The 12113-nt window shown below is 42.6% G+C and overlaps 1 long non-coding RNA gene across 1 annotated transcript; it reads right to left on the reverse strand.

Annotated features, from left to right (window-relative positions):
- Positions 1–930: 930 nt before the first annotated feature.
- LOC119852608 lies at positions 931–9814 on the reverse strand. Its single transcript, XR_005291745.2, has 2 exons — positions 9632–9814; positions 931–3410 (listed from the first exon to the last, which is right to left on the reverse strand). It is a non-coding gene; the product is annotated as an uncharacterized LOC119852608 (long non-coding RNA).
- Between the last annotated feature and the right edge of the window lie 2299 nt (positions 9815–12113).

The following is a 12113-nucleotide window of genomic DNA, read 5'->3' on the forward strand; positions in this document are numbered from 1 at the left end:
AAGTACTCCTTTTCTTAAAGCCAAATGTGTAAATCTTTGCTGGTTCTGGGCCTTGTATAGTACTTCACTATGTCTATTTGAGTCTTCTGTAGAACTCATACTCATCCATTTAGTCTTTATGTTATAGATGTGGTATATCTGTCTAACTGGGTGCTTTATAATGGCACTGTGTTACCTGAAAGCTGCTTCCTTTCCTCATTCATATTTATAGTATTTTGTAAGAGATTTCTGCTTTTGTAGGATTTATTTAAAAAAAAATGTAGTAACTGAAATCTTCTTTGTGAATAATCAGCTTGAGGGAACATCCATCTAAATAAATGAGATTGGATAGGTGCATTTCACTTTCATTATATTATCCTGCCTTTCAGTTTTCCACTGTCACAAGCAAGAGTCCAGTTTGGTCCACATGTCACCCAGCTCCCTCCAAAATGTCAGATTTATTGTTTTGCATGTACAAACATTGGGGCTGATTTGTACTCCATCATGCAAAATTTCCATTGGGGGGGAGGAGTGTGGGATTAAGCATGGGATTAAGACCTCTCTTATATGGTTCACTTCCCGCCCCCCATCAATTTTAGAGCAGCAAACAGAGAAAATAGTAGGTGTGTGCTGTATAGAGGTAAATTGGGCTGAGCCAGTCTGCCTTTCTTTAGTCTAGGGCATGATTTTGAACTCATTTCTTTAATGGGGTTCTGATTCATAACTCATTTGTGGAATAGCCCTGGTTGCATGTTCTTGGAAGCAAGCCACACCTGGATTATTTTTCCCTTTAAATATATTCAGCCTTATTACTGAGGGGGATAGACTGAGAACTTGGTTCTTCCAGGGACTGGCCATATTTACAAATGAAATTGTGTTTGTGGTGGTGATTGCCTTAGAAATACATACAAAATAATAATGAGGATGCTTGGTTTGTCATGGCAAATTATATGAAGCAGAAAAAGCAATCATTTTAATAGTAGACAGTGCTAGGAATCACAGGTCACATTATTTTAATTAAAATTGTTTACAATTTGCAAACCAAAAGGGTTCAAAGCCCATTAAATAACATTTAGCCATTAGCTGAAAACAATTTAAAACCTCTTTCCCAATCCCTGCTAGTTCAGGCCCCACCTTCAGCTCCACTTTCCTGATTCAGGCTTGGCAAAGCCGACAGCAGCAGCTACCTTTTTAATGTCAGCTATATACATACTCCATGATTTTTTCCTAAAAGAGGGTTCATGATCTCTTTCCGCTCCTCCAGTAACAGACAACTAGCCCTGATTATGAATTGTCTTGTTCCCTTTTAAACTCTGGACTTTGTGCAGGGTGTAACTTGTCAGCTTTGAAAATTCTGAGTTTAAGTTACGACAGAGCATGTGTAAAAATAGCAATGACAGTATGAAGTCATGGGATCCATGGGTCTTGTGATAGCCATGATGAAAATGCAGCCTTAATAATAGTACAAATGTTGGTGTAGCTCGTATAGAACAGATATAAGTCAGAGAGCAAAACGAGTCCATGTAATGCTGGGCACTGTCCAAGTGCTGGATTCCGGGATGCACTTGGTGGTTTCTTATCCCACTGAATAGTTTTTTACTATCAAACACCTGGGAATGAGTAACAGGAAGCTCCCTGGGGAGGCCTTTTGGATTTCCAGAAAATGAGAGAGCAAGAAAACTAATAAGTGGAATTGAACAAAGATCACATCTCAACACAAACAATTTTGCAATTCTTCCTTACAAAATGAAATAGATCCACAGATATGCAGCTGATCTAATGTTTGACCTGGTAATGCCTAAATGATTAATCTTGTCAAACAGGGAATAATTTGTAACTGTTCTATAATGCTTCTTCTGTAGGTCTCCACGTCATTTACAAAGGAATGAAGTTATCATAATCATCTTCATTTTGCAGATGGGGAAGACTGGGGCACAAAGAAGAGAAGTTACTTCCCCAGGTGTTACAGTAGGTCTGGGAGCAGAACACACACTCCTAACTCTCAGTCCAATGCCCTATTTACTACAGCATATAAAGCCTCACCAGAAAGCAGATCAAATGCAGTTACAATACAGATCATCTCGTTAACTCTTTAGCCAATCCCATTCTCAAATTTTCAGGCTGTTTTAAAGCAACAGGAAATATATTTTAGAAGAGATAGATCCATCTTCATTACACTGCTCTCTTTCCTATTAATTTATTTGTTGGCCAAACCCTGCTTGTCTTACTCGTGTGCAAGTAATTGGGAATACAGTGGAAAGACTTCACCCTGAATGTTATAGTTGCAGGAAGGGAGAAACCACAACCCATTATTTGGAGCTCTGGACATGAATTCGTGTGTGGTGGTGTTGCAATGATTATTAATTGAATTCCACTGAAAACAGCTAGGGATTACAACATCCTGAATGTGAACTCAGAGGACAAAGAGATGCACAGCTGAGTTTTTAGTGAGATGGAAACAGTTGAAGATGAGATGAAAGCTCTCTGAGCCTCAATTATAAACACAGTCCCTGAAATTCACCAGTGTTTCATGGATCATTTCTGCAGCACTGTTTTTTATAGATTTGTTGTCAGTTATGCATCACTTGGAGGTGCTGGCAGAATCCACTGACTATAAATTTTCAGAAAACCCAACATCTTACGTACATGTAAAGAAAGTTACAGAGTTCCAGCCAACTAGCACGTAAGCAACGTTTAATGATTGTAGTGTCAGCAGGTGAGTGGGTTTAATGCAATTTCAAATCCCCTTTTAATATTCTTGGTGGTTTGAAGTATGTTTCAGAATCTCAAAGTCTTGCGTGTTTGGTTGTGCAGCTGAGGAAGCTGAGGTTGCAACAGTGAAGTCACTGTATGACCTTTGGCATGCTGGGAAATATAAGCCAAGACTCCTGATTCACAGACCTCTGCTTTAGACACAAAGCAATAATGGTTATCCCCAAAACTGAACGGAATTCTGTAATTCTCATTTGGGGGCTGGGAGAGGAAGAGAGGCATATTTTAAAACTGACCTCCCCGTTTGTTCATTCTCCTGCACTCTGCTTTCCCTCTTCCTCACCCTCTTCCCTTCCCTTTCTCCTTCCCCTTCATTTTCCTCCCAGCAGTCTTCTAGTTTTGCAGACTCTCCCACGTTCTATCTCCCCATTTCAGAAACACTGGATAAGCCAGGAGTGAGAAGAGACACAGTTAAGAGATTGCTGTCAGTATTTCATACATTCCATTTCAGGAATCAGACAAAGGTCATTTCTGAAGCCTGCTCTGAATTCTGAAAATCCAGGGGACTCTGGTTATAACAAACTAGTCATAGCATTCTGTGCAGCCGGTCCACAGTATTCTTTAAAAATGATTACCCTGTCTTCAGCTTCTTAACTAGGATTGTTACAGCCATCTCTTAGCATTTGTTTTCTTCCTTGTTCTCTTAGCCATTCTTTAGCCTGAAAGACAGATGAAAGCCCAGTGATTATTCACTGTGTCTATATATAGCTACAACACATATCAGTAGAGCAAGGAAGAAACTTAAGGACAGAGGAAAATTTTTGTCTATTCACTACCACTGGAAAGTAAAACAATGTTTTTAAGCAGCTATACATGTTGCTAATGCATAACATTACACTAATGTACATTTTTATAAGTAAAAGGTACAATTTAAGGGCTTGCTCCTGCATAACTGTAATCCCGAATCATGTAAACAAGTCCCATTTTATGGGTTTGCAGAATTAGGTTTTAATTTTTAAATAATAATCTGTGTAAAGTGGACACATTTAAAGAACATTCAGAAGTCAGGATATGCAAAACTGGTAATCTGAAATACTCGAGGTAGTGACAAGACAGAGAAAAAAATTTGGTGCCAGCCCTATTCACTTAAATGACCACATCTTTGCACAGCTGAAAGGGGCTTCTGGGCCCCTATGTTCAGGATGCGTAGGTGAAGATAGCTCAGCCCCCAAATGTTGGTTTGGTAAAAAAGAAGCCAGTGAAGTATGGCCTAGATGTTGTTGCTTTGGTATTCTACATTTCAGTTTCAATAGAAATTATTTATTTTTAAAGGAATAAAGTTCCCTAGCCATTTTTTTCAACCCTACCACTGCAGCTTCTTGCTAATGTGACAACTAGGAAATCAAAATGATTAGAAATGGACTCCTCTATCTTCATTGCCCAAACAGAGTGAATGGCACAATAGAAGTTAACAGCATAAATAGTGCATAAGAAACAAGATTTTTTAAAAATTGTCCTTTAATAATTTAAGGCATCATTAGTGACACAGGGAAGAAAATGCATTTCAAGAACAAGGAGCCCAGTATTGCTGCCATAAACATATACATTGAAATCAATGGGCAGGAAAGTGAGCCCACGTGAATTTTAACTTGATAGCATCCCCTTAGGGTTAGTGTAAAACCCTTAAGTTTCCATTTTCTAACTCTGTTTTCAAATGGTGTAGAATCTCACAGTAATGATGGAGAATCCCATTGAAAGCAATTGATTTTTGCACATAAACCAGACCCTAATCCTGCAATTGGAGTCTTTGGGGCAAACCTTTGTATGTGTACATAGAGCCATTGACTTCTGTTCTACCCCCAGAAGACACCAGTTTTCAGGCAGATGTGACTAGATATTGAGAAACTAAGAAGATGGGAGTCTGGAAGCTCAAAGGCAAAGGTTCCTGAAATGACATTAACTCTGCCATATTCCATATCTTGTGTGTTTTATTTATTCATTTCACAGTACAAAAAAGGGGAAACGAATAAAAAATACTGCTGCAATGTGGCCAAGTTAACATTACTGCCTTCTCAGTATTACAGTGCTCAGACTATCAAACTGTATGCAAAGTTAGGCTATGGAACAACATATTCTTGTTGGTCTTCCCCTTTGCTTCCCTTCCATTGGTTGTTCCACTTAGTCATTATGTCTTGCCTTAAATTGGACTATGATCTTCTCAGGCCATGTCTACCCTACGAAAGTACTCCGATTTTACAGAAGTCGATTTTTGGGAACAGATTGTATAAAGTCGAGTGCATACGTCCACACTAAGCACCTTAATTCGGCGGTGTGCATCCACAGTACCATGGCAAGCGTTGACATTCCGAGCGGTGCACTGTGGATAGCTATCCCACAGTCCCCATTGCCCATTGGAATTCTGGACTGAGCTCCCAATGCCTGATGGGGCCAAAAATTTGTTGTGGGTGATATGGGTAAATGTCATCAGTCAACCCTCCCGCCGTGAAAGCAACAGCACTCAATCATTTTGTGCCCTTTTCCCTGGATTGCCCGAGCAGACGCCATAGCATGGCAAGCATGGAGCTCGTTCAGCTCACTGCAGCAGTTATGACCATTGTAAACACCTCACGCATTATCATTCAGTTTATGCAGAACCAGCACCTGAAAAAGCAGGCAAGGAGGTGACAGCAGCGCGGTGATGAGGACATGAACACAGATTTCTCTAAAACCGCAGTCTCCACAATTTGAGGATCATGGTGTTACTGGGGCAGACTCATGCCATGGAACACCAATTCTGGGCCCGGAAAACAAGCACAGAGTGGTGGGACTGCATAGTGTTGCAGGTTTGGGATGATTCCCAGTGGCTCCGAAACTTTCACATGCGTAAGGGCACTTTCATGGAACTTTGTGACTTGCTTTCTCCTGCCCTGAAGTGCGAGAATACCAAGACGAGAGCAGCCCTCACAGTTCACAAGTGAGTGGCAATAGCCCTGCGGAAGCTTGCAATGCCAGACAGCTACCGGTCAGTCGATAATCACTTTGGAGTGGGCAAATCTACTGTGGGGGTTGTTGTGATGCAAGTAGCCAACACAATCATTGAGCTGCTTCTATCAAAGGTAGTGACTCTGGGTAATGTGGAGGTCATACTAGATGGCTTTGCTGCAATGGCATTCCCCAACTGTGGTGGGGCTATAGATGGAACGCATATCCCTATCTTGGGACCGGACCACTAGGGCAGCCAGTACATAAACCACAAGGGGTACTTTTCAATGGTGCTGCAAGCACCGGTGGATCACAAGGGACGTTTCACCAACATCAACGTGGGATGGCCGGGAAAGGTTCATGACGCTCGCATCTTCAGGAACTTTGGTCTGTTTAGACAGCTGCAGGAAGGGATTTACTTCCCAGACTAGAAAATAACTGTTGGGGATGTTGAAATGCCTATAGTTATTCTTGGGGGCCCAGCCTACCCCTTAATGCCCTGGCTCATGAAGCCGTACACAGGTACTCTGGACAGTAGTAAGGAGCCGTTCAACTATAGGCTGAGTAAGTGAAGAATGGTTGTAGAGTGTGCATTTGGATGTTTAAAGGGTCGCTGGGACAGTTTACTGACTCACTCAGGCCTCAGCGAAACCAGTATTCCCACTGTTATTGCTGCTTGCTGTGTGCTCCACAATCTCTCTTAGAGTAAGGGGGAGATGTTTATGGCAGGGTGTGAGGTTGGTGCAAATCGCCTGACCACTGAATACATGCAGCCAGACACCAGGGCGGTTAGAAGAGCATTGCAAGAAGCGCTGCACATCAGAGTAGCTTTGAAAACCAGTTTCATGACTGGCCATGGTACCGTGTGACACTTCTGTTCGTTTCTCCTTGATGAAAACCCGCCCCCTTGGTTGCCTCTAAATTCTCTGTAAGCCACCTGCCCTCCCCCCTTCGATCATAGCTTGCTTGCAAAGGAAATAAAGTCACTATCATTTAAAAAACATGTATTCTTTATTAATTGATTATAAAAATAGGGAGATAACTCACAAAGTAGCCTGGGTGGGGTGTGGGAGGAGGGGAGGAGGGATGGAAAAGGCCACTTTAAAACTTCTTGAATGACAGCCTTCTGTTGCTTGGGCTGTCCACTGGGTGGAGTGTTTGGGTGCCCGGAGCCTCCCCGCCACTGCGTTCTTGGGCGTCTGGGTGAGGAGGCTATGGAACTTGGGGAGGAGGGAGGATGGTTAAACAGGGGCTGCAGCGGCAGTCTGTGATCCTGCTGCCGTTCATGAACCTCCACCAGACACCGGAGTATGTCCGTTTGATCCCGCAGTAGCCCCAGCGTTGCCTCATGCCTCCTCTGATCTTCCTGCCACCACCTCTCCTCACGTTCATCAGCCGCTTTCCTGTACTGTGCTACTGTGTCCCTCCACACATTCTGCTGAGCTCTGTGAGTGCCGCACGACTGTATGAGCTCAGAGAACATTGCATCGCGCGTGCATTTTTTCTGCTGCCTTATCTGAGATAGCCTTTGGGACGGAGGAGGGAGGCTTGAAACATTTGCAGCTGCTGGAGGAAAAAAAGGGAGTGAAGTATTTAAACAGATACATTTTACAGAACAATGGCTATAGTCTTTCATGGTGAACAACGCTATTCACATTACATAGCACATGTGATTTTGGTACAAGGTCGCATTTTGCATCTTATATTGAGTGCCTGTGGCTTTGGTGTTAGAGATCACACACGCAGTGCCAGGCAACAGAATTCAGCTTGCAGGAAGCCATGGTAAGCCATAGTCTTTCGGCTTCTGCAACCTTCATAACAGCAGCGCCCTCCTCTCCCATCCCAAGCAAAGCATATTGAGTTGGCCATTTAGTGCTGCGGTTTTCCTGTTAACGTGCAGCAGCAGAAACCAAACTAACCCCCTCCCCACATCCAATTCTCTGGGATGATCACTTTTCCCCTCCCACCAGCACATGGCTGGTATCAGGGAAGATCCCTAGCGAACAGCTCAGCGCCAATGCCCCCCCCCCACCGCGTGGCTAACTGCGGGGAGGATTTCTTTTCAGCCACAGGCAAACAGCCCAGTAGGAACGGCCACCTCTGAATGTCCCCTTAATTAAATTCCCCTATTTCAACCAGGTTATCATGAAGGATATCATTCTCCTGAGGACAACACAGAGAGATAAAGAACGGATGTTGCTTGAATGCAAGCAAACACCGGGACCATATGCTGCCAGGCTTTGTCATGCAATGATACCAGATTACTTGCTACTAGCATGGCATTGTAAAGTGTCCTACCATGGAGGACAGAATAAGGCTGCTTTCCCCAGAAACCTTCTGCAAAGGCTTTTAGAGTACCTCCAGGAGAGCTTCATGGAAATGTCCCTGGAGGATTTCCGCTCCATCCCCAGACACGTTAACAAACTTTTTCAGGAGCTGTACTGGCCACGAATGCATCCCAAGTCCTCAGGGCTACTTAATCATTAAAAACGCTTGTTTTTTATAACATGTATTATATTTGAAAAGGTACACTCACCAGAGGTCCCTTCTCCGGCTTCGTTGGGTTGGGAGGGTATTTCAGCCAGGGTGATAAAAAGATCTGGCTGTCAGGGAGAATGGTTTGCTGTGTGCTCTCCTCAAGCTTGTCCTCCTTCTCCTCATCTTCCCTGTCTGCAAAATCCTCAGGCATGGCGGAGAGTACCCCATCATCGGAGTCCACCGACCGGGGTGGGGTAGTGGTGACGGCCCCCCCCCAGAATTGCATGCAGCTCAGCGTAGAAGCGGCATGTCTGGGGCTCTGTCCCAGAGCATCCATTTAATTCTTTGGTTTTCTAGTACGCTTGTCTGAGCTCCTTAAGTTTCATGCGGCACTGTGTTGTGTCCCTGCTGTAGCCTCTGTCCCTCATGGCCTCTGGGATTTTTTGAAATGTTTTGGCATTTCGTCTTTCGGAACATAGTTCTGATAGCACAGATTCCTCTCCCCACACAGCGATCAGATCCAGTACCTCCCGTTCGGTCCATGCTGGAGCTCTTTTTCAATTATGGGACTGCATGGTCACCTGTGCTGATGAGCTCGCCTGGCCAAACAGGAAATGAGATTCAAAAGTTCCCAGGGCTTTTCCTGTATACCTGGCCAATGCATCCGAGTTCAGAGTGCTGTCCAGAGTGGTCACAATGGTGCACTGTGGGATAGCTCCCGGAGACCAATATCTTCGAATTGCGTCCACACTAACCCTAATTCTAAACGGCGATGTCGATTTCAGTGCTAATCCCCTCATTGGAGAGGAGTACAGAAGTTGGTTTTAAGAGCCCTTTATGTCGAAAAAAATGGCTTCCTTGTGTGGACGGGTGCAGGGTTAATTTGATTTAACGCTGCTAAATCTGACATAAACTTGTAGTGTAGACCAGGCCTCAGAGCTTAGGCCTTGTATCTTCCTACATATTTGTACAGCGCCTAGCACAATGGGGTCCATCTGGGGCTTCTGAACACTGCCGTAATGCCATATAGATCTGTATCTTAAACAATAAATCCCTTCTATGGAAGAAGGCAAGAGAATAACAAAGCTTAATTCTTTTATAGAGAACTTGTCATCCAAGGCTGTTCAAGTTCTTTACAAAGATGTGTAACATTTTGCCTATATTACAAATGGAGAAACAAAGGCATAGCCCAAGGCCACACATGAGTTGGGGCAAGACTGGAAACATAACTCAGGAGTCAGGAAGTCTTAATGCAAACCAATATACAGGATGCACAATCCTAAAAGCCACTGTAATTCAGGTACAACAAACAAGAATTCCAATGAAAAAGGGAGAGCTCAGTTGTTCTCTGGTGTGGTTCCTGCCCAGAGAACTGTGTGCAATAGAATCTGGGGCACACTAACCCAGAATTGTGCTACAGCATCACAGCTGGAGAACTATTGATGGGAATAGCGAGTAGGTTTCCTGGATCACTTCTTACCTCTTGCAGGTGCTGATGTTATCTGTTCTGTGCAGTGCCAAACACTCTCCCTTCTTACATTTAATCTCCACTTCCATTTTCTAAAGACAAAGTTATCTCTAGCAATGATATTGCCTAAGTAGAGATAGCACAAGTCAAGGTTAGTAAGTTTCCAAAGTCATTTGAGGGTACAGGTTGGTGCCAAACTACTAACACTATTCAATACAACCATCCATCTTAAATATCTGATGCAGTCAACAAGTTCTGTTAATGAGAAAGTCAAAAGGGACAGGCTGGTGTAGAAAATGCAGAGGGAGTATACAGGAGGGGGTTACAATAGTTGAACGATTTTTTTAAAAAGTGGTAGGTGGCCCTCCACGTATTTTGAGATATGTAGACTATGAATTTGTTAACATCTACCCTTTGTAAAATCACTGGCGTTTGTAGCCCATCAGTTTGCCTGAGATTACTATGTGGTTTAAAAGTTATGGCAAGAATGGTGCCATACACCAGATATGGTGCAATTCTGCAAAGTAATAAGTGCCTTTCAACATGCAGGGTATTCAGATTGCTCAGCACCTCACAGAATCAGACCTATGGCTACTAAGGTTGAGAGGAACACAATGTGGCCATGGCAAGCCTGGATGCAATGTGACAATTTACAAAGTCAGGGACAAATCCTGCTCTCCCATTTAGTTCTGCTGATTTCAGTGAAACTGCTCACATGAGTAAAATGAGCAGGCTGGGTACCCAACACAATCTTTCCAATTTACCACTTGGTTCATGCATAAGAGTGTTGCCTCCATGAAATTGTGTAGTCATTTGTTTGACATTAAATTGTTTCCTTCATTGTAAGATTCAAAACTGCCACCAGGCTGATTTTTGCTAAGTTTTTTTTTTCAAGGTAATTTAATGTTCCAGATTTATGACAATGGGGACTGAAATCTGTTATTAGCTATAAAACAGGTAGCAACAGAATAAACTTTGCTGCACTGTTAATTATTGTACCTCAACCCTGACCTGGAAAGATCACTTCGATGCGGAGTGTCCATGCACATCAATCCCAGTAAAATATGCCAGTTAACCTGAATATATAATGGAAAAACAATGGAAAAGATGATACAGCATTAAACTGAAAAAGAATCAAAGGAGAGGAATATAGTTAATACCAGTCAGCATGGATTTATAGAAAATAGGTTTTGTCAGACAAACTTGATTTCATTCTTTGAGATTGCAAGTTTGGTTGATAAAAGTAATTATGTCAATGTAATAGATATAGACTTTTGAAAGCTGTTTGATTTAGTACTACATAACATTCTGACTAAAAATTAATACTGTACAATATTGATAGAACACATGTTAAAAGGATTAGGAACTGACTACTGACATCTGAAAGTAGTTGTCATTGGGGAAACATTACTGAATTGGGGTGTTTCTGGTGGGGTTCCACAGGAACTGGTACTACGCCCAATGCAATTCAGCATTTTCAACAATGATCTGGAATTAAACATAAAATCACTGGTACTAAAATTTGAAGATGACACAAAGACTGACATAATGGTAAGTAATGATAAGGACAGGCAGTCATACAAAGTGTCCTGGATTGCTCGCAAACTGGCCCAAAATGCATTTTAATACAGCCAGACACAAAGATATTCATCTAGGAACAAGGAATGCAGGGCATACCTATGGAATGGAAATGTGTATCCTGGAAAACACTGACTCTGAAAAGGATCTGGAGCATCATAGTGGCCAAGCAACTCAGCATGAGCTCCCAGTGTGATAAGTGAGCTGTAGCTCACGAAAGCTTATGCTCAAATAAATTTGTTAGTCTCTAAGGTGCCACAAGTACTCCTTTTCTTTAATGGGAGAAAAAAGAGTTAATGTGATCCTTGGATGTACAAACAGGGAAGTGGTGAGTGGGAGTAGGGAGGTGATTTTTACTTCTGTTTATGGCATTGGTGAGACTAATACTAGAATACTGCATACAGTTTTGGTGTCCACTTTTTAAAAAAACATGGAAAATTTGGAGAGGGTAAAGAAAAAGCCACACGTTATTCAAGGACTAGAAAAATTCCGTACAGCCTCAACAGGCCTCAATCTGTTTAGGTTCAATCTAAAAAAGACTGAGGGGTGACTTGATTAGTATCTATGCACCTTCGTGGGCAGACTGAGGGGTGACTTGTTTAGTATCTATGCACCTTCATGGGAAGACAATACTAGGTACTAAAGGGTTCTTTAAGATAGAGGCAAAAAGCTTAACACCAACCAAGGGAAGCTGAATCCAGACAACTTCAAATTAGAAAAGCACATTTTTAGCAGTGAAGGTGTCTAATCATTGGACCTAACTACCAAGGGAAGTGATGGATTCTTCATCTCCATGCCTTCAGATCCAGTATGGATGATCTACTTTAAGCCAAACACAAGTTATTATGCTTAGTACCTAGGCACCAACTCTGTGGGTGCTCTGGGGCTGGAGCATCCATGGAAAAAAATAGTAAGT

The sequence above is a fragment of the Dermochelys coriacea genome, chromosome 3, assembly GCF_009764565.3.
Source record: "Dermochelys coriacea isolate rDerCor1 chromosome 3, rDerCor1.pri.v4, whole genome shotgun sequence".
Taxonomy (NCBI): Eukaryota; Metazoa; Chordata; order Testudines; family Dermochelyidae; genus Dermochelys; species Dermochelys coriacea.